Source organism: Oncorhynchus mykiss, chromosome 27 (assembly GCF_057628025.1).
Source record: "Oncorhynchus mykiss isolate SJ-2025 chromosome 27, ASM5762802v1, whole genome shotgun sequence".
Lineage (NCBI taxonomy): Eukaryota > Metazoa > Chordata > Actinopteri > Salmoniformes > Salmonidae > Oncorhynchus > Oncorhynchus mykiss.
In genome coordinates, this window is record NC_143048.1 from 27,370,315 (window position 1) to 27,391,606 (window position 21,292).

At 46.3% G+C, this 21,292-nt stretch overlaps 1 pseudogene; it reads right to left on the reverse strand.

Moving 5' to 3' along the window:
* The window catches only part of LOC149971289 (uncharacterized), a 104,850-nt pseudogene extending 91,437 nt beyond the window's left edge, over positions 1–13,413 (reverse strand).
* Between the last annotated feature and the right edge of the window lie 7,879 nt (positions 13,414–21,292).

Here is a 21,292-nt window from a genome sequence, read left to right on the forward strand (position 1 = left end):
CTCTCCATATCCCCGGCTTCTTACCGCATGCTCTGAACCTTTTCACCTGGATCACCACAGCTAGCTAGCTGCAACCAGAGTGACTATTCCTGGTTTAACCTCACGTCCCTGTCCCAAAGCTAGCACCAATTAGCCTGGAGCTAGGCCCATATCCATAAATTGTATCAGCATATAAATTGCGCAACCAGGGCTGGTAAAAGATTGGATCATTGCTATTCTAACTTCCGCAACGCATATAAGGCCCTCCCCCGCCCTCCTTTCGGAAAAGCTGACCACGACTCCATTTTGTTGCTCCCTGCCTACAGACAGAAGCTAAATCAAGAAGCTCCCGCGCTCAGGTCTGTTCAACGCTGGTCCGACCAATCTGATTCCATGCTCCAAGACTGCTTCCATCACGTGGACTGGGATATGTTCCGCACTGCGTCCAACAACAACATTGACAAATAAGCTGATTCGGTGAGCGAGTTCAATAGAACGTGCATTGAAGATGTCGTTCCCATAGCAACGATTAAATCATTCCCAAACCAGAAACCGTGGATTGATGGCAGCATTCGCGTGAAACTGAAAGCGCGAACCACTGCTTTTAACCAGGGTAAGGTGACCGGAAACATGGCCGAATACAAACAGTGTAGCTATTCCCTCCGCAAGGCAATCAAACAAGCTAAGTGTCAGTATAGAGACAAAGTAGAGCAGCAATTCAACAGCTCAGACACAAGAGCTATGTGGCAGGGTCTACAGTCAATCACAGATTACAAAAAGAAAACCAGCCCCGTCACGGACCAGGATGTCTTGCTCCGAGGGCAAACTAAGTAACTTTTTTGCCCGCTTTGAGGACAATACAGTGCCACAGACACGGCCCGCAACCAAAACATGGGGACTCTCCTTCACTGCAGCCAACGTGAGTAAAACATTTAAACGTGTTAACCCTTGCAAGGCTGCAGGCCCAGACGGCCTCCCAAGCCGCCCCCTCAGAGCATGCGCAGACCAGCTGGCTGGTGTGTTTACGGACATATTCAATCAATCCTTATCCCAGTCTGCTGTTCCCACATGCTTCAAGAGGCCCACAATTGTTCCTGTTCCCAAGAAAGCTAAGGTAACTGAGCTAAACGACTACCTTTGCTGCTTTGAGAGACTAGTGAAGGACCATATCACCTCCACCCTACCTGACACCCTAGACCCACTCCGATTTGCTTACCGCCCCAATAGGTCCACGGACGACGCAATCACACTGCACACTGCCCTAACCCATCTGGACAAGATTAATACCTATGTGAGAATGCTGTTCATCGATGACAGCTCAGCATTTAGCACCATAGTACTCTCCAAATTCGTCATCAAGCTCGAGACCCTGGGCCTCGACCCCGCCTTGTGCAACTGGGTACTGGACTTCCCGACGTGCCGCCCCCAGGTGGTGAGGGTAGGTAACAACATCTCCACCCCGCTGATCCTCAACACTGGGGCCCCACAAGGGTGCGTTCTGAGCCCTCTCCTGTACTCCCTGTTCACCCACGACTGCGTGGCCATGCACGCCTCCAACTCAATCATCAAGTTTGCGGACGACACTACAGGGGTAGGCTTGATTACCAACAACGACGAGACGGCCTACAGGGAGGAGGTGAGGGCCCTCGGAGTGTGGTGTCAGGAAAATAACCTCACACTCAACGTCAACAAAAAACTAGGGAGATGATTGTGGACTTCAGGAAACAGCAGAGGGAGCACCCCCCTATCCACATCGATGGGACAGTAGTGGAGAGGGTAGTAAGTTTTAAGTTCCTCGGCATTCACACCACAGACAAACTGAATTGGTCCACCCACACAGACAGCATCGTGAAGAAGGCACAGCAGCGCCTCTTCAACCTCAGGAGGCTGAAGAAATTTGGCTTGTCACCAAAAGCACTCACAAACTTCTACAGATGCACAATCGAGAGCATACTGTCGGGCTGTATCACCGCTTGGTACGGCAACTGCTCCACCCACAACCATAAGGCTCTCCAGAGGGTAGTGAGGTCTGCACAACGCATCACCGGGGGCAAACTACCTGCCCTCCAGGACACCTACAGCACCCGATGTCACAGGAAGGCCATAAAGATCATCAAGGACAACAACCACCCGAGCTACTGCCTGTTCACCCCGCTTTCATCCAGAAGGCGAGATCAGTACAGGTGCATCAACGCAGGGACCGAGAGACTGAAAAACAGCTTCTATCTCAAGGCCATCAGACTGTTAAACAGCCACCACTAACATTGAGTGGCTGCTGCCAACACACTGACTCAACTCCAGCTACTTTACTAATGGGAATTGATGGAAATGTATGTAAAATATATCACTAGCCACTTTAAACAATGCTACTTAATATAATGTTTACATACCCTACAATATTCATCTCATATGTATATGTATATACTGTACTCTATATCATCTACTGCATCTTTATGTAATACATGTATCACTAGCTACTTTAAACTATGCCACTTTGTTTACATACCCTACATTACTCATCTCATATGTATATACTGTACTCGATACCATCTACTGCATCTTGCCTATGCCGTTCTGTACCATCACTCATTCATATCTTTATGTACATATTCTTTATCCCTTTACACTTGTGTGTATAAGGTAGTAGTTTTGGAATTGTTAGATTAGATTACTCGTTGGTTATTACTGCATTGTCGGAACTAGAAGCACAAGCATTTCACTACACTCACACTGTTAGCTTAAGAGACCTATTGGATAAATTCTTCGGCCAGTATACCTATTTTGCCAATTGGCCTGGTTTACCACACGGAGCCCTGCTGATCCATCTGCTGACATATTCAGCACGAGGGGGCCACAACAGACATTCTTCCATCGCGACGTCCTTCTAAGGCCCTTCTGCTAGCTGCTAGCCCCGGCCCTCTAGCTGCCTGAAGCTACTCACTGGACTCCCATGATTACTCGGCTACGCATGCCTCTCCCTAACGTCAATATGCCTTGTCCATTGCTGTTTTAGTTAGGATGTATTGCCTTATTTCCCTGTAGAGCCTCTAGCCCTGATCAATATGCCTTAGTGAACACTGTAATTCCACCTCCAACACATTCGGTGACATCACCTGGTTTAAACGATATTCCCAGAGACAATATCTCTTTCATCGTCACTCAATGCACAGGTTTACCCCCACTGTAATCACATCCTACCATACCTTTGTCTGTACATTATGCCTTGAATCTTTTCTACTGCGCCCAGAAATCTGTTCCTTTTACTCTCTGTTCTGAACGTACTAGGCGTCCAGTTCTTTTAGCCTTTAGCCGTACCCCCTACTTCTCCTCTGTTCCTCTGGTGATGTGGAGGTTAACCCAGGCCCTGCAGTGCCTAGCTCCACTGACATTCCCCAGGCGCTATCATTTGTTGACTTCTGTAACCGTAAAAGCCTTGGTTTCATGCATGTTAACATTAGAAGCCTCCTCCCTAAGTTTGTTTTATTAACTGCCCTAGCACACTCTGCCAACCCGTATGTCCTAGACGTGTCTGAATCCTGGCTTAGGAAGACTACCAAAAACCCTGAAATGCCCATCCCTAAGTATAACATTTTCCGACAAGATAGAACTACCAAACGTGGCGGAGTTGCAATCTACACCCTGCAGAGTTTTGTCTTACTATCCAGTTTTGTACCCAAACAGCTTCTACTTTTAAAAATCCACCTTTCCAGAAACAGAAACAGCCCCCAGCTGTGCCCTGGACACCATATGTGAACTGATTTCCCCCCATCTATCTTCAGAGCTCGTGCTGCTAGGTGACCTAAACTGTGACATGCTAACACCCCGGCCATCCTACAATCTGAGCTTGATGCCCTCAATCTCACACATATTATCAATAAACCTAGCAGGTACAACCCCAAATCTATAAACACAGGCACCCTCATAGATATCATCCCAACCAACTTGCCCTCCAAATACACCTCTGCTGTTTTCAACCAAGATCTCAGCGATCACTGCCTAATTGCCTGCATTCGTAATGGGTCCGCGGTCAAACGACCACCCCTCATCACTGTCAAACGCTCCCTGAAACAATTCAGCGAGCAGCCTTTCTAATCGACCTGGCCCGGGTATCCTGGAAGGATATTGACCTCATCCCGTCAGTAGAGGATGCCTGGTCATTCTTTAAAAGTGCCTTCCTCACCATCTTAAACAAGCATGCCTCTTTCAAAAAAATGTAGAACCAAGAACAGATATAGCCCTTGGTTCCCTCCAGACCTGACTGCCCTTGACCAGCACAAAAAACATCCTGTGGCGTTCTGCATTAGCATCGCATAGCCCCAGTGATATGCAACTTTTCAGGGAAGGTAGGAACCAATATACACAGGCAGTTAGGAAAGCCAAGACTAGCTTTTTCAAGCAGAAATGTGCATCCTGTAGCACAAACTCATAAAAGGTTCTGAGACACTGTAAAGTCCAAGGAGAATAAAAACACCTCCTCCCAGCTTCCCACTGCACTGAGGCTAGGAAACACTGTAACCACCGATAAATCCTGTATAATTGAGAATTTCAACGAGCATTTTTCTACGGCTGGCCATGCTTTCCACCTGGCTACCCCTACCCCGGTCAACTGCACTCCCCACAGCAACTCACCCAAGCCCCCCCCCCCGATTTCAACTTCACCCAAATCCAGATAGCTGATGTTCTGAAAGAGCTGCAAAATCTGGACCCTACAAATCAGCCGGCTAGACAATCTGGACCCTCTCTTTCTAAAATTATCCGCCGAAATTGTTTCAACCCCTATCACTAGCCTGTTCAACCTCTCTTTTGTATCGTCTGAGATTCCCAAAGATTGGAAAGCTGCCGCGGTCATCCCCCTCTTCAAGGGGGGAGACACTCTATACCCAAACTGCTACAGACATATATCTATCCTACCCTGCCTTTCTAAGGTCTTCGAAAGCAAAGTTAACAAACAGATTACCTACCATTTCGAATCCCACCGTACCTTCTCCGCTATGCAATTTGGCTTCCGTGCTGGTCATGGGTGCACCTCAGCCACGCTCAAGGTCCTAAATTATATCATAACCGCCATCGATAAGAGACATTACTGTGCAGCTGTATTCATCAATCTGGCCATGGCTTTCGACTCTGTCTCAAATGATTGCCTGTTGTCCGCACCTCTGGCAGTCTCTATGAGGGTGCCACAGGGTTCAATTCTCGGGCCGACTCTCTTCTCTGTATACATCAATGATGTCGCTCTAGCTGCAGGTGATTCTCTGATCAACCCCTACGCAGACGACACCATTCTGTATACTTCTGGCCCTTCGTTGGACACTGTGTTAACGAACCTCCAGATTAGCTTCAATGCCTCTCCTTCCGTGGCCTCCAACTGCTCTTAAATGCAAGTAAAACTAAATGCATGCTCTTCAACCGATCACTGCCCGCACCTGCCCGCCCGTCCAGCATCACTACTCTGGACGGCTCTGACTTAGAATATGTGGATAACTACAAATACCTAGGTGTCTGGTTAGACTGTGAACTCTCCTTCCAGACTCACATTAAGCATCTCCAATCCAAAATTAAATCTAGAATTCGTTTCCTATTTCGCAACAAAGCATCCTTCACTCATTCTGCCAAACATACCCTCATAAAACTGACCATTCTACCGATCCTCGACTTTGGCACTGTCACTTACAAAATAGCCTCAATTACTCTACTCAACAAATTGGATGCAGTCTATCACAGTGCCATCTGTTTTGTCACCAAAGCCCCTTATACTACCCACCACTGCGACCTGTATGCTCTCGTTTGCTGGCCCTCATTTCACTCTCGTCGCCAAACCCACTGGCTCAAGGTTACCTACAAGTCTCAGCTAGGTAAAGCCCCGCCTTATCTCAGCTCACTGGTCACCATAGAGGCACCCACTCGTAGCACGAGCTCCGCTCCAGCAGGTATATCTCACTGGTCACCCCCAAAGCCAATTCATTATTTGGCCGTCTTTCCTTCCAGTTCTCTGCTGCCAATGACTGGAACAAACTGCAAAAATCACTGAAGCTGGAGACTCATATCTCCCTCACTAGCTTTAAGCACCAGCTGTCAGAGCAGCTCACAGATCACTGCACCTGTACATAGCCAATCTGTAAACAGCCCATCCAACTACCTTATCCCCATACTGTACTTATTTATTTATCTTTCTCCTTTGCACTCCAGTATCTCTACTTGCACATTCATCTTCTGCACATGTACCATTCCAGTGTTTAATTGCTATATTGTAATTACTTCGCCACCATGGCCTATGTATTGCCTTAACTCCCTTATCTTACCTCATTTGCACTCACTGTATATAGACTTTTCCCCCCCTTTTTTTCTACTGTATTATTGACTGTATGTTTTGTTTATTCCATGTGTAACTCTGTGTTGTTAGACATGTCGAACTGCTATGCTTTATCTTGGCGAGGTCGCAGGTGCAAATGAGAACTTGTTCTCAACTAGCCTACCTAGTTAAATAAAGATAGAAATAAAAATAAAAAAACATAAACTAGCTAACAGGTGTTCTGGGAACCATTTATAAGCTGAATTGCTAGCATTTGTTTGAGTTCCTTAACACAAAGACAGGGTAATGTTAAATATTCATGATGCTTATTTAAAACTAGTCCAATAGCTTGAATAGCATTGTGTCTGCCCTTCAAATACCCTCAAGCCATAAGACTGATGAACCGTTAATCAATACGCTACCCGTACTATTTGCATTGACCCCCTTTTTCACGCTGCTGCTACTCGCTGTTTATTATCTATGCATTGTCACTCTACCACTACCTACATGTACAGATTACCTCAATTTACCTTAACCAACCCATACTTGATACTGGTACCCCCTATATATAGCCTCGTTATTATTACTTTACCATGTTACTTACTTTATTTTGGTTATCAAATATTTTCTTACTCTGCATTCTTGATTAAGGGCTTGTAAGTAAGCATTTTACGGTAAGGTTGTTGTATTCGGTGCATGTGACAAATATATATATATATATATATATATATATATATATATATATATTTTTTTTTTTATTCATTTTTATTTATTTATTTGGCTATTGTCGTCTCTTGCACTCTGACGTGAGGAAAACATTTAAACGTGTTAACCCTCGCAAGGCTGCAGGCCCAGACGGCATCCCCAGCCGCTCCCTCAGAGCATGCGCAGACCAGCTAGCTGGTGTGTTTACGGACATATTCATGGCAACTGCTCCGCCCACAACCGTAAGGCTCTCCAGAGGGTAGTGAGGTCTGCACAACGCATCACCGGGGGCAAACTACCTGCCCTCCAGGACACCTACACCACCCGATGTCACAGGAAGGCCATAAAGATCATCAAGGACAACAACCACCTGAGCCACTGCCTGTTCACCCCGCTATCATCCAGAAGGCGAGATCAGTACAGGTGCATCAACGCAGGGACCGAGAGACTGAAAAACAGCTTCTATCTCAAGGCCATCAGACTGTTAAACAGCCACCACTAACATTGAGTGGCTGCTGCCAACTCCCTGACTCAACTCCAGCTACTTTACTAATGGGAATTGATGGAAATGTATGTAAAATATATCACTAGCCACTTTAAACAATGCTACTTAATATAATGTTTACATACCCTACATTATTCATCTCATTGGTATACGTATATACTGTACTCTATATCATCTACTGCATCTTTATGTAATACATGTATCACTAGCCACTTTAACTATGCCACTTTGTTTACATACTCATCTCATATGTATATACTGCACTCAATACCATCTACTGTATCTTGCCTATGCCGCTCTGTACCATCACTCATTCATATATCTTTATGTACATATTCTTTATCCCCTTACACTTGTGTCTATAAGGTAGTAGTTTTGGAATTGTTAGCTAGATTACTTGTTGGTTATTACTGCATTGTCGGAACTAGAAGCACAAGCATTTCGCTACACTCGCATTAACATCTGCTAACCATGTGTATGTGACAAATAAAATTTGATTTGATTTGATTTGAAATTCTGTTGAGAGGCGTCCGTTAAACTGGAATGCAAAGACAGCAGCTCCTTTAGTGTTAATCTGCTTTTGCTTTGATTAGAATCCATCCCACCTAGACTAAGGCGGTATAGCACAGTACAGTAATACCTATTTACTGTTGTTACACCGCCATCTGCTGGTCTAAGGTACTCCTAGAGTCCTCTGAGATCTACAGTAGCCTGACGCACCTCTCTCTGCTCAAATACAAATATAATATGCCTTTCCATGCCCACTCTCGCATAATTCACTGATGTGAGTACTATGTGTCCCCTGCATGTTTAATGCGGTGCAACAGAAAGAGGCTGCTTCAGCTGTTTGCACAGCTATTTATTTTATTAATACCCCTAGGCTTGTTTTATATTTTAAAGCACTGAATCATTTATCATCCAGCAAAGGGACATTGTGATTTTAAAATAAATTAGAGGAATAGTAGCAGTAAATCCACCACCCAACCTAATTGCCACTGGCTTTGAAGCAGTCTATTAATAATACATGGGGTAAAGAGATGTTTCTTTTTTTGGACTCAAGGATGAAAGAATAGAGTTGTAATTCCTGAGGGATTTCCTTTTGATGACATACAGTATGTCTAATGCCCATAACGTTGAGATGCATAGATGATCAAGGATTTCAAAATATAGTTTAGCTCTGAACTTAAAACACTTTCAGACTGTAGTGTTGAGAAAAAGAACCCTTATTAATAAATCCTTCTTGATAGAGATGCATTAGTTCTACCCTACTTGAGCTACTTCTTAGACCTAGAAGTAATCCAACCATCAGAGCTTGCTGTAAGGGTGGACTCTCAATACACTGGTGCCTTTGAAGTACACTTTTTTCTTGCCTAGGTAAAGTCTCAACAGTGCCCATATAACCCTCATGAGCTCAAGTACATTACTTCATACTGTGGCCTACACCTCCTCTAAGTGCTAACAAAAGCACTACCAGGGAGAAAATTTGCCTTAAAAACATTTTTGAACTCAATATTTTGTGTCAGGAAATCACTCCTTAATAAATTGTGCATGGACATGGGTGTAGAAAGAAAATAATTGAGAGTGACAACGCTTCCCTCACATCTTCCTTCTCTTTATGCATGCCAACTTCTAATTATCTACCTGACAATCTATTGCAGCTCTACCCTCTCCTCTTCCCTGGAGCAGAGAGGGGGTTGCTTGGCAACAGGGCTGCAGAGTACATCTTTGGTAAAACATACATATAAAAAAAGGAAAAAAAGTTGGTTATTGATGCTTGGCCAATGACATCTTCTTCAAACTGAAGCTAAGGCATATAGTAGGTAATGTATCTGACACGGATTGCGTTAATCAGATTTATAGCTTTGTAATATAAAGACGGGAAGGACAAGAAAGTGTTTTTAACAACTGTCTGTCATCCAACATCTCAAAACCTCAATTGATTTGTGTGTGGCACGACTTGTAAATAAATGTATGCATGTGTTCCGAATGCAGGGTTCATCGTTGATGAGTCAGACGCTGCTATTTATTCAATTGATTATCCTTCACGCAGAATAGTTCCCTGGGGAATCACATCAATGTAGTCTTTTCTTATGATCTAATGGTTAGCCATTGAAATATAAAAGGTCATTAATAATGGTTTGCCAGCCATTTACATTTAGCTTTGTAGGGATAGTGTTCCTTACGTTTTCCACATTCTTTTATGATGTTACATAGAACATGTTTACCCATATATATCAAGGCACTAGGCGAGACCCAAATGCAGAGACAGGAGGCAGATGGTTGGAGTCTTACAATGTTTAATTATCAGAATGGTCGGGGACAGGCAAAAAGGTCCAGGAGGTACAGAGTGGCAAACAGGCTTGTGGTCAAAGCAGGCAGAATGGTCAGGCAGCCAGGTACAAATTCCAGAAACAGGCAAGGGTCAAAACCGAGAGGACAAGAAAAAGGAGAATGTAAAAAGCAGGATAACGGGAAAACCGCTGGTTGACTTGGAAATATACAAGACGAACTGGCACAGAGAGACAGGAAACTCAGGGATAAATACACTGGCACAGAGAGACAGGAAACTCAGGGATAAATACACTGGCACAGAGAGACAGGAAACTCAGGGATAAATACACTGGCACAGAGAGACAGGAAACACAGGGATAAATACACTGGCACAGAGAGACAGGAAACTCAGGGATAAATACACTGGCACAGAGAGACAGGAAACTCAGGGATAAATACACTGGCACAGAGAGACAGGAAACTCAGGGATAAATACACTGGCACAGAGAGACAGGAAACTCAGGGATAAATACACTGGCACAGAGAGACAGGAAACTCAGGGATAAAAACACTGGGGTAAACAACCGACACCTGGAGGGGGTAGTGAAACTGGACAGGTGAAACTGATCAGGATGTGACAATATAGTCATAATCCTCAGTGGAACTTTATTGAAATACATGGTCCTAAAGAGGATGTGGTGAACACTATTCTTTGTTAATTCAACAGCAGTAAATTATTTTGCCTTTGGCAGGTCGCAGTCTGTCACGTTCTGACCTTTATTTCCTTTGTTTTGTCTTTATTTAGTATGGTCAGAGAGTGAGTTGGGGTGGGCAGTCTATGTGTGTTTTTCTATGTTGGGGTTTTGAGTTCAGTTTTGAGCCTAGTATGGTTCTCAATCAGAGGCAGGTGTCGTTAGTTGTCACTGATTGAGAATCATACTTAAGTAGCCTGGGTTTCACTTTTGAGTTGTGGGTGTTTGTTTCCGTGTGAGTGCTTGTTGCCACACGGTACTGTTTCGGTTTTCGTTCACGTTCACGTTTATTGTATTATATTTCATAGTGTTCAGTTTATGTCTTACAATAAACGTTGTGGACACTTACCACGCTGCGCATTGGTCCTCTGATCCTTCTCTCTTCTCCTCCTCAGAAGAGGAGGAGGAATGCTGTTACAGAAACACCCACCACCAGAGGACCAAGCAGCGTGGTAACAGGCAGCAGCAGCAGCAGCAGCAGCAGGAGAGGCAGCGATACCTGGAGAACTGGACTTGGGAGGAGATTCTGGACGGTAAAGGACCCTGGGAACAGCCAGGGGAATATTGGCGCCCCAAAGCAGAGCTGAAGGCAGCGAAAGCAGAGAGGCATTATGAGGAGCTAGCATGGCAGCGTGGCTGGAAGCCCGAGAGGCAGCCCCAAAAATGTATTGAGGGGCACACGGGGAGTGTGGCGAAGCCAGGTAGGAGACCTGCGCCAACTTCCCGTGCTTACCGGAGAGCGAGAGGGACCGGGCAGGCACCGTGTTATGCGGTGGAGCGCACGGTGTCCCCGGTGCGTGTACATAGCCCAGTGAGGTACATTCCAGCTCCTCGTATCAGCCGGGCTAGAGTGAGCATCGAGCCAGGTGCCATGAAGCCGGCTCTACGCATCTGGTCTCCAGTGCGTCTCCTCGGGCCGGCGCACATGGCACCAGCCTTACGCATGGTGTCCCCGGTTCGCCAGCACAGCCCAGTGCGGGGTATTCTACCTCGTCGCACTGGCCTGGCTACGGGGAGCATTCAACCAGGTAAGGTTGGGCAGGCTTGGTGCTCAAGATCTCCAGTGCGCCTACACGGTCCGGTCTACCTAGTGCCACCTCCACGCACCAGCCCTCCGGTAGCAGCCCCCCGCACCAGGCTGTCTCCCCGTCCTCTGCCTACAGGTGTTCCTGCCTGTCCAGCACTGCTAGAGCCTTCCTCCTCTCCAGCGCTGCTAGAGTCTCCCGTCTGTCCTGAGCCGCCAGAGTCTCCCGTCTGTCCTGAGCCACCAGAGTCTCCCGTCTGTCCTGAGCCGCCAGAGTCTCCCGTCTGTCCTGAGCCGCCAGAGCCGCCAGTCTGTCCTGAGCCGCCAGTCTGTCCTGAGCCGCCAGTTTGTCCTGAGCCGCCAGTCTGTCCTGAGCTTCCAGAGCCGCCAGTCAGCCAGGAGCCGCCAGTTAGCCAGGAGCAGCCAGAGCCGCCAGTCAGCCAGGAGCCGCCAGAGCCGCCAGTCAGCCAGGAGCTGCCAGTCAGCCAGGAGCCGCCAGAGCCGCCAGTCAGCCAGGAGCCGCCAGCCGCTAGTCAGCCAGGAGCCGCCGGTCAGCCAGGAGCTTTCAGAACCGTCGGCCAGCCAGGAGCTTCTAGAGCCGTCGGCCAGCCAGGAGCTTCTAGAGCCGGCGGCCAGCCAGGAGCTTCTAGAGCCATCGGTCAGCCAGGAGCTTCCAGAGCCATCAGCCAGCCAGGAGCATCCAGAGCCGTCAGCCAGCCAGGAGCTTCCAGAGCCGTCAGTCAGCCAGGAGCTTCCAGAGCCGTCAGTCAGCCAGGTGTCCCCGGTTCGCCAGCACAGCCCAGTGCGGGGTATTCTACCTCGCCGCACTGGCCTGGCTACGGGGAGCATTCAACCAGGTAAGGTTGGGCAGGCTTTGTGCTCAAGAGCTCCAGTGCGCCTACACGGTCCGGTCTACCTAGTGCCACCTCCACGCACCAGCCCTCCGGTAGCAGCCCCCCGCACCAGGCTGTCTCCCCGTCCTCTGCCTACAGGTGTTCCTGCCTGTCCAGCGCTGCTAGAGCCTTCCTCCTCTCCAGCGCTGCTAGAGTCTCCCGTCTGTCCTGAGCCGCCAGAGTCTCCCGTCTGTCCTGAGCCACCAGAGTCTCCCGTCTGTCCTGAGCCGCCAGAGTCTCCCGTCTGTCCTGAGCCGCCAGAGCCGCCAGTCTGTCCTGAGCCGCCAGTCTGTCCTGAGCCGCCAGTTTGTCCTGAGCCGCCAGTCTGTCCTGAGCTTCCAGAGCCGCCAGTCAGCCAGGAGCCGCCAGTTAGCCAGGAGCCGCCAGAGCCGCCAGTCAGCCAGGAGCCGCCAGAGCCGCCAGTCAGCCAGGAGCCGCCAGCCGCTAGTCAGCCAGGAGCCGCCGGTCAGCCAGGAGCTTTCAGAACCGTCGGCCAGCCAGGAGCTTCTAGAGCCGTCGGCCAGCCAGGAGCTTCTAGAGCCGGCGGCCAGCCAGGAGCTTCTAGAGCCATCGGTCAGCCAGGAGCTTCCAGAGCCATCAGCCAGCCAGGAGCGTCCAGAGCCGTCAGCCAGCCAGGAGCTTCCAGAGCCGTCAGTCAGCCAGGAGCTTCCAGAGCCGTCAGTCAGCCAGAAGCTGCCAGAGCCATCAGTCAGCCAGGAGCTGCCAGAGCCGTCAGTCAGCCAGGAGCTGCCAGAGGCATCAGTCAGCCAGGAGCTGCCAGAGCCGTCAGTCAGCCAGGCGATGCCAGAGCCGTTAGCCAGCCAGGAGCTGCCAGAGCCGTCAGTCAGCCAGGAGCTGCCAGAACCATCAGTAAGCCAGGCGATGCCAGAATCGCCCTTCACTCTGGAGCTGCCGGAGTCTCCCGCCTGTCCGGCGCTGCCGGAGACTTCCGCCTATCCGGTGCTGCCGGAGTCTCCAGTCCATTCGGGACCCATTGCTAGGGTCCCCAGTCCGAGGTCGGCGGCGAGGGACGCCGCTCGTAAGAGGCCACGGAGGCGGACAATGAGGCGGAGAAAAACTGTGGTGAAGTGGGGTCCACGTTCCACGCCAGAGCCGCCACCGCGGACAGACGCCCACCCAGACGCTACCCTATAGGTTCAGGTTTTGCGGCCGGAGTCCGCACCTTTGGGGGGGTACTGTCACGTTCTGACCTTTTATTTCCCTTTGTTTTGTCTTTATTTAGTATGGTCAGGGCGTGAGTTGGGGTGGGCAGTCTATGTGTGTTTTTCTATGTTGTGGTTTTGAGTTCAGCCTAGTATGGTTCTCAATCAGAGGCAGGTGTCGTTAGTTGTCTCTGATTGAGAATCATACTTAGGTAGCCTGGGTTTCACTTTTGAGTTGTGGGTGTTTGTTTCCGTGTGAGTGTTTGTTCCCACACGGTACTGTTTCGGTTTTCGTTCATGTTCACGTTTATTTTTTTATATTTCATAGTGTTCAGTTTATGTCTTAAAACTGTATAAACCACACAAGCTCACAGAAAGGGACCACGAGTGCTGAAACGCATAGCGCATACAAATCCTGCAGAAGCACGCAACGCATGCAAATCCTCTGTCCTCAGTTGCAACACTCACTCCAAAATGCCTCTGGAAGCAACGTCAGCACAATAACTGTTTTTCTGATGCTTCATGAAATGGGTTTCCATAGCTGAGCAACTGCACACAAGCCTAAGATCACCATGCACAATGCCAAGCGTTGGCTGGAGTGGTGTAAAGCTTGCCGCCATTGGACTCTGGAGTAGTGGAAACACGTTCTCTGGAGTGATAAACAGTTTGAGGAAGGCCATTTCCTGATTCAGCATGGCAATGCCCCCCGTGCACAAAGTGAGGTCCATACAGAAATGGTTTGTCGAGATCATGTGGATGAACTTGACTGGCCGGCACAGAGCCCTAACCTCAACCACATCAAACACCTTTACGATGAATTGGAACGCCGACTGCGAGCCAGGCCTAATTTCCCAACATCGGTGCCCAACCTCACTAATGCTCTTGAGGCTGAATGAAAGCAAGTCCACGCAGCAATGCTTCAACATCTAGTGGAAAGCCTTCCCAAAAGAGTGGAGGCTGTTATCGCAACAAAGGGGTGACCAACTCCATACTAATGTCCATGATTTTGGAATGATATGTTCGACAAGCAGATGTCCACGTACTTTTGGTCATGTAGTGTAAATAAATTATTTTAATTTACCTTCTGAATTCCCTTTAACCTGAATTGAAAACAATCTTCTTTTCAGTTTCATTATCAATGACAACCACAGTTTTCAGTTTGCTCCTTGCATGTCCAACAACTCTTGTTGATGGACCTTTGAGCTGGATAGAGACGACTGTTCCTCTAGTCTTACTAGTGTAAATGCTAATTCTTGTTCTGAATAAACGTTACAAAAATATCCCCATTTAAATATAAACAGCCCTGCTTTACCCCCAGTCTGTATAGTGTAGCTATATTTCAGCCTTATAGCTTATCGAAGTGCGTATCCATGTTGAGGCCATTTATCAAACCAGCAGTGTGTCTGACTGACGCTAATGTGTCCAGTCCACCGATAGGCTGTCTTCAACATGAGGCAGTGCAGTGTTTCACCTGCTACAGATACATACCAGGCATGGCATGCTGTATGGACATGGTGGAGAAACTAAAGGGAGGCTTTAATTTATCACATGATGTATTAGAGCCGCTGCGTTATTAAACCTGCGACGTTGCCCATTAATCTTGGGTTCGCGCATGAAGCCACAAACGCATTTGCATCTCATCCATGTGAAATTAGCTGTAAAATGTGAAGGAACATTCTAGCCAATTCCTTGGGCCGCTAGAGGAGGAACGGCTATTTTCAAACCATTTTCAAACCAATGTTAGCGATCTAATATGAACACTGATTTGGCTTCTGGCCTGTAGTGGGGACTGTTCCCACATTATTCACATGGAATGTAGTTTTACTGTCATATCCGTTTGAGTTAGGCAGTCTGTACAGTTGAAAGGAAAGTGCAAAATTGGAGCATGGGAGAACTGCTGCTTCACACTGCGTATGGTAGTCCATGGGCAGGTTTTAAGTTATGTATCTGGTTCAAAAATGTCAAGGCATGCAATCATGATACCATTTATCTTGAACACACGTAAACACTTCAGAATGATGTCACAAGATATCTGTATTCAACACATTAAACTAATGCTGGATGTGAAACAAGAATTGCTTTAAATCTTGCTTCAAAGTTATACAATTCTCCTTGGATGGGAGACCGCAGTTTGAGGTCACTGATGCCACTGAAGAGATCTCATATTGATTTTAATTAAATTATCCTTTTCAATTAGATGTCATACACTAATCTATCTAATTTATTACTGGATATTTTCCTTTGTGCTTGAAGAAATAATGAAACTGAAAAGAAGATTGTTTTCAACTGGAATTGTTATGGATGACTGTAGGAGCCAAATACGTCATATTGTATATTTGTATATTTCAGATAAGATGCAAGTGCAGATTGTGTTGAAGTAACTATGTTTATTGCAATAACAGGGCCAGGCAAACGACAGGTCAACGCAGGCAGGGGTCAATAATCCAGAGTAGCGGCAAAGGTACAGGACGGCAGGCAGGGGTCAGGGTCGGGGGCAGGCAGAGTCATCAGGCAGGCGGGCTCAGAGTCAGGGCAGGCAAAGGTCAAAACCAGGAGGACGAGAAAAAGAGAGACTGGGGGAAAACAAGAGCTGAGGAAACGCTGGTTGACTCGATCAAACAAAACAAACTGGCACAGACAGACAGAAAACACAGGTATGAATACCCAGGGGATAAGTGGGGAAGAAGGGCGACCCCTGGAGGGGGGTGAAGACAAGCACAAGGACAGGTGAAACAGATCAGGGCGTGACAGTATGTTTCCAATTCATGACGCATTTCAGTTATATGTGTTTGCCACTAATCCCCTGTCAAGTGTGTATTCCCCCTCTACAGATCAATGTAGAATACAGTTAATAGGCATACATGCTCCAAGGCCTACGGGGAGTGACTGGAATGGCAGCACACAGTCTTTTGACCTTACCAGACAATGTTTACCATGCTGTTTGTTTCTTTAGTCTTAATGATCAGAATTAGTTTTGATAGAATTATCTTTACATTGTTGTATTCATAAGAACAACAAATAAATGTATTATTATTTTTCAACTTGAATCAAACTGGACATTGGACTTGTATGCATAAAGACTAACATTTCATCACTCTCCATTGTGGGTAAAGGATTAGAATGGAAATTATATTGAGACAATTATATTGGACAAATTAGCCACTACAATGATTGTATCCACCAAAGCATTTCTAGCCACAATCAGTAGTCCATCAGAAATCATAAAGCAATCACTTCACATCAAATATCACAGTTAAATACATATGATACAGTTGCTAATGGAAACATTAACTGCAGCTAAGAGTTAACGTTCCGCGGTGCTTTTGATTCTATCAAAGTTCTATAGTCAAGGGTCTTGCATGTGTTCTCTCTATTCACTGTGTCAAATCAAATCAAACTTTATTTGCCACATGCGCCAAATACAACAAGTGTAGACTTTACAATGAAATGCTTACTTACAAGCCCTTAACCAACAGTGCAGGTCAAGAAGAAGAAAATATCTACCAAGTAGGCTAAAATAAAAAGTCATAATAAAAAGAAACACAATAAGAATATTGAGGCTATATACAGGGGGCACCGGTACCGAGTCAGTGTGCAGGGGTACAGGCTAGTTGAGGTAATCTGTACATGTAGGTGGGGGCGAAGTGACTATGCATAGTTAGCAAACAAACAGCTAGTAGCAGCAGTGTACAAAAGGGGGGGGGTCAATGTAAAATGTCCTGTGGCGATTTTTATTAATTGTTCAGCAGACTAATGGCTTGGGAGTAGAAGCTGTTGAGGAGCCTTTTGGTCCTAGACTTGGCGCTCTGGTACCGCTTGCCGCATGGTAGCAGAGAAAACAGTCTATAACTTGGGTGACTGGAGTCTCTGATAATTTTATGGGCTTTCCGCTGACATCGCCTATTATATAGGTCCTGGATGGCAGGGAGCTTGGCCCCAGTGGTGTACTGGGCCATTCGCACTACCCTCTGTAGCGCCTTGCAGTCAGATGCCGAGCAGTTGCCATACCAGGCGGTGATGTAACTTGTCAGGATGCTCTCGATGGTGCAGCTGTAAAGCCTTTTGAGGATCTGGGGACCCCATGCCAAATCTTTTCAGTCTCCAGAGGGGGAAAAGGTTTTGTCGTGCCCTCTTCACGACTGTCTTGGTATGTTTGGACCATGATAGTTCATTGGTGATGTGGACACCAAGGAACTTGAAACCTTCGAGCCGCTCCACTACAGCCCCGTCGATGTTAATGGGGGCCTGTTCGGCCCGCCTTTTCCTGTAGTCCACGATCAGCTCCTTTGTCTTGCTCACATTGATGTACAGTAATTACCATGTAATTATCCAAAACTCCTGTATGAAAAGTACACATCTGTTACTCAGAAGTCATGTGTAATTAAAGTTGGTGTAATGGGATTATTTAAAATGAATAATATATTCAGTTAAGCGTAAATTACCCAGCTTAGCATATTTATGTTTTCTCCCTTTCAGTACTACATGATTTCCAGTGCTCTATTTGTGAAACTCATTTGTGTATGGGTTGATGATGGTCACTAGACTTATTACTGAATATTATGGATTTAATTTGTTCTCATATCGTATGATAGTGATTGATGCCAGACATGGCTGTGCACAGACCTTGATATGCATTTGTTCTGCTACTGACAAACAGTCGAGCTGCAGTTGCCCCTTGCCCTGTCCCTGACAGTAAGAGATAACACATGCTAGCAACTACAAAGCAACCTACTACAGTTAGCAATGAGCATCCTGGAGGCCAACGTCCTTCCAGAGTGGTCGAGCACCGTGCAACAGCTTTTTGCCCATAGTCTAATTCAGCTGTGCTTCAAGTGCTGTTTTCCTCACACAGCCCACGCGCCCTTCTATGGACCGCAACACTACAGCTGCCAGTAGGAGGCAAGACGCCTTTTCGGCAACAAACCAGCGGCATGCCTACTCCCCGTTGCCACTAGTCATGGAGTTCACATGACTGGGAATACAGATATGCATCTGTTAATCACAGATACTCTTTTAAAACTAGGGGCGTGAATCAGAAAACCAGTCAGTATCTTGTGTGACTACCATTTGCCTCATGCAGTGCGACACATCTCCTTCACATAGAGTTGTTCAGGCTGTCAATTGTGGCCTGTGGAATGTTGTCCCACTCCTATTCAATGGCTGTGCAAAGTTTCTGGATATTGGCGGGAACTGGAACACTGTCATACAGGTGGATCCAGAGCAGCCCAAACCAGCTCAATAGGTGACATGTCTGGTGTATGCAGGCCATGGAGGAACAGGGACATTTTCAGCTTCCAGGAACTGTGTACAGATCCATGCAACATGAGGCCATGCATTATCATGCTGAAATATGAGGTGATGGCGGCGGATGAATGGCACGACAATGGGGCTCAGGATCTTGTCACGGTATCTATGTGCATTCAAATTGCCATCGTTAAAATGCAATTGTGTTCGTTTTCCGTAGCTTATGCCTGCCATACCATAACCCCACTGCCACCATGGAGCACTCTGTTCACAAATTTAGCAAAACTCTTGCCCACGCTTACCATGCACACTGTCTGACAAATGCCCAGTACAGTTGAAACCGGGATTTACCCATGAAGAGCACACATCTCCAGTATGCCAGTGGGTATCGAATGTGAGGATTTGCCCACTGAAGTTGGTTACAACAGCGTACTGCAGTCAGATCAAGACCCTGGTGAGGACGACGAGCATGCAGATGAGCTTCCCTGAGATGGTGTCTGACAGTTTGTGCAGAAATTCATCTGTTGTGCAAACCGAGTTTCATCAGCTGTCTGGGTGGTTGGTCTCAGATGATCCCTCAAAGGAAGATGCCGGATGTGGAGGTCCTGGACTGGCGTTTACCTGTGGTCTGCGGTTGAGGCCAGTTGGAAGTACAGCCAAATTCTCTACAATTATTTTGGAGGTGGCTTATGGTGGAGAAATGAACATTATCTGGCAAAAGATCTGGTGGGCATGCCAATTGCACACTCCCTCAAAACTTAAGATATCTGTGGCATTGTGTTGTGTGACAAAACTGCACATTTTAGAGTGGCCTTTTATTTTCCCCAACACAAGGTGCACCTGTGTAATGATCAGCTCGTTGATATGCCACACTTGTCAGGTGGGCGGATTATCTTGGCAAAGGAGAAATGTTCATTAACAGGGATGTAAACTAATTTGTGCACAACATTTGAGAGAAATAAGCTTTTTGTGTGTATGAAACATTTCTGGGATCTTTTATTTCAGCTCATGAAACATGGGACCAACAATTTACATGTTGTGCTTATATTTGTGTTCAGTATAACATAGGAAAGCAATCAAATAAGTGACATTGTAAATATAAAAACAAAAAAATATTTAAAAAAACTCAAGAACAAGATGCATGCAGATAAAAGAAAATAAGATATAAAAATAAGATTTGAAAAAATTGCCTTTAGGGATCGGCTATAGTATGGACATTGTTTGCCCATGTGCACAGTGAGTAGAACACGGTCCGGTACACTAAAGTGATTTCAATGTGTGCAGAACATGAATATATAGTAAGTGTGTGGTAGGGTGCAGTAGTCAGCCCAGGGTTAAGCAGTTGGAACAGTCTTGTGGCTCGGGTGTAAAAACTGGCTATGAGACAGGTGGTCCGAGACTTGAAGCCCCTCACTGCAGCGGATTCCTCTCTCCTGTGCATCGCCTTCTCCCACCTTCATAATTGGAGGCCCCTTTCAAGAAACCGGCAACCTGAATCAGGACCCGTCATGTGTGGAATCCCGGGATTCAGGGTTCTTCCAAATGGTTCCTATCCACAAAGAACATTAAGTTACATTTTAATCGCACATGGTCTTACACTTGAGAAAACAAGTGTAACACATGTAATACTATCAAAACTTACTGTGAAGAATGGTCTTCAGAAACAAGTATTGTAATTAAATGTAGAAATACATAGTTACACTTTAATAACAACATGTAACTAGTGGTAATTTCAGTCTGTAATTAGAGAGATATAACAACCAATGCTTGCTACCATGCTTGCTACAAATTTTAAGTTTCCGATAGTATCCCAACCATGTATCCCAATGCACCATATTTCAGCATGCACAAACCATATGATAAGTGTTTGCCAATTGAAAACTGTTAGGAATATTATGAATAAATGACTAAACAATATTCTAATTTTAAAAGGAACTGTAACTAAGTAAACTTATACTCTGTTTTATTATATCTGATTAACAATGTGAGTTCATAAGAAGGGATTGTGTGACACGGACAAGGAGTAATTAAATATAACGAACATCATTCCAAACTAGTCTGGAGAGGAGTGGGTTAAGTAAGCAGATAGGTTAACGACCCTATGGTTGAACCGACGAAACTTAGCTCTGTGGTGTTTTAGATAAGGCAGTGAGTGCATTCCTAGGTTCTGTTAATTAGAACTGTCAGCTAAGTGGTGATCGATAATGGTGAGGGGTCAAGAGTTAATTCAGTTATGTTGTGTGACCTGTGAGTGTGTTAGTGAGTTGGAATAAACTTTAAACTCACTTAATTCTAGGTCGGGAGGAGGGGATTCATTCTAGAAGCAATGAAATGACGTCATGTTATTGTATATAAAGTGTTGCTCGTGGTAACGTGGCAGCGCGCTCCGAGAATCAATTCTATTACCTATTATTGGTAAGACTGGTCTCTGTCTATTTTACGCAAACAAGAATCTTACAAATTCTCA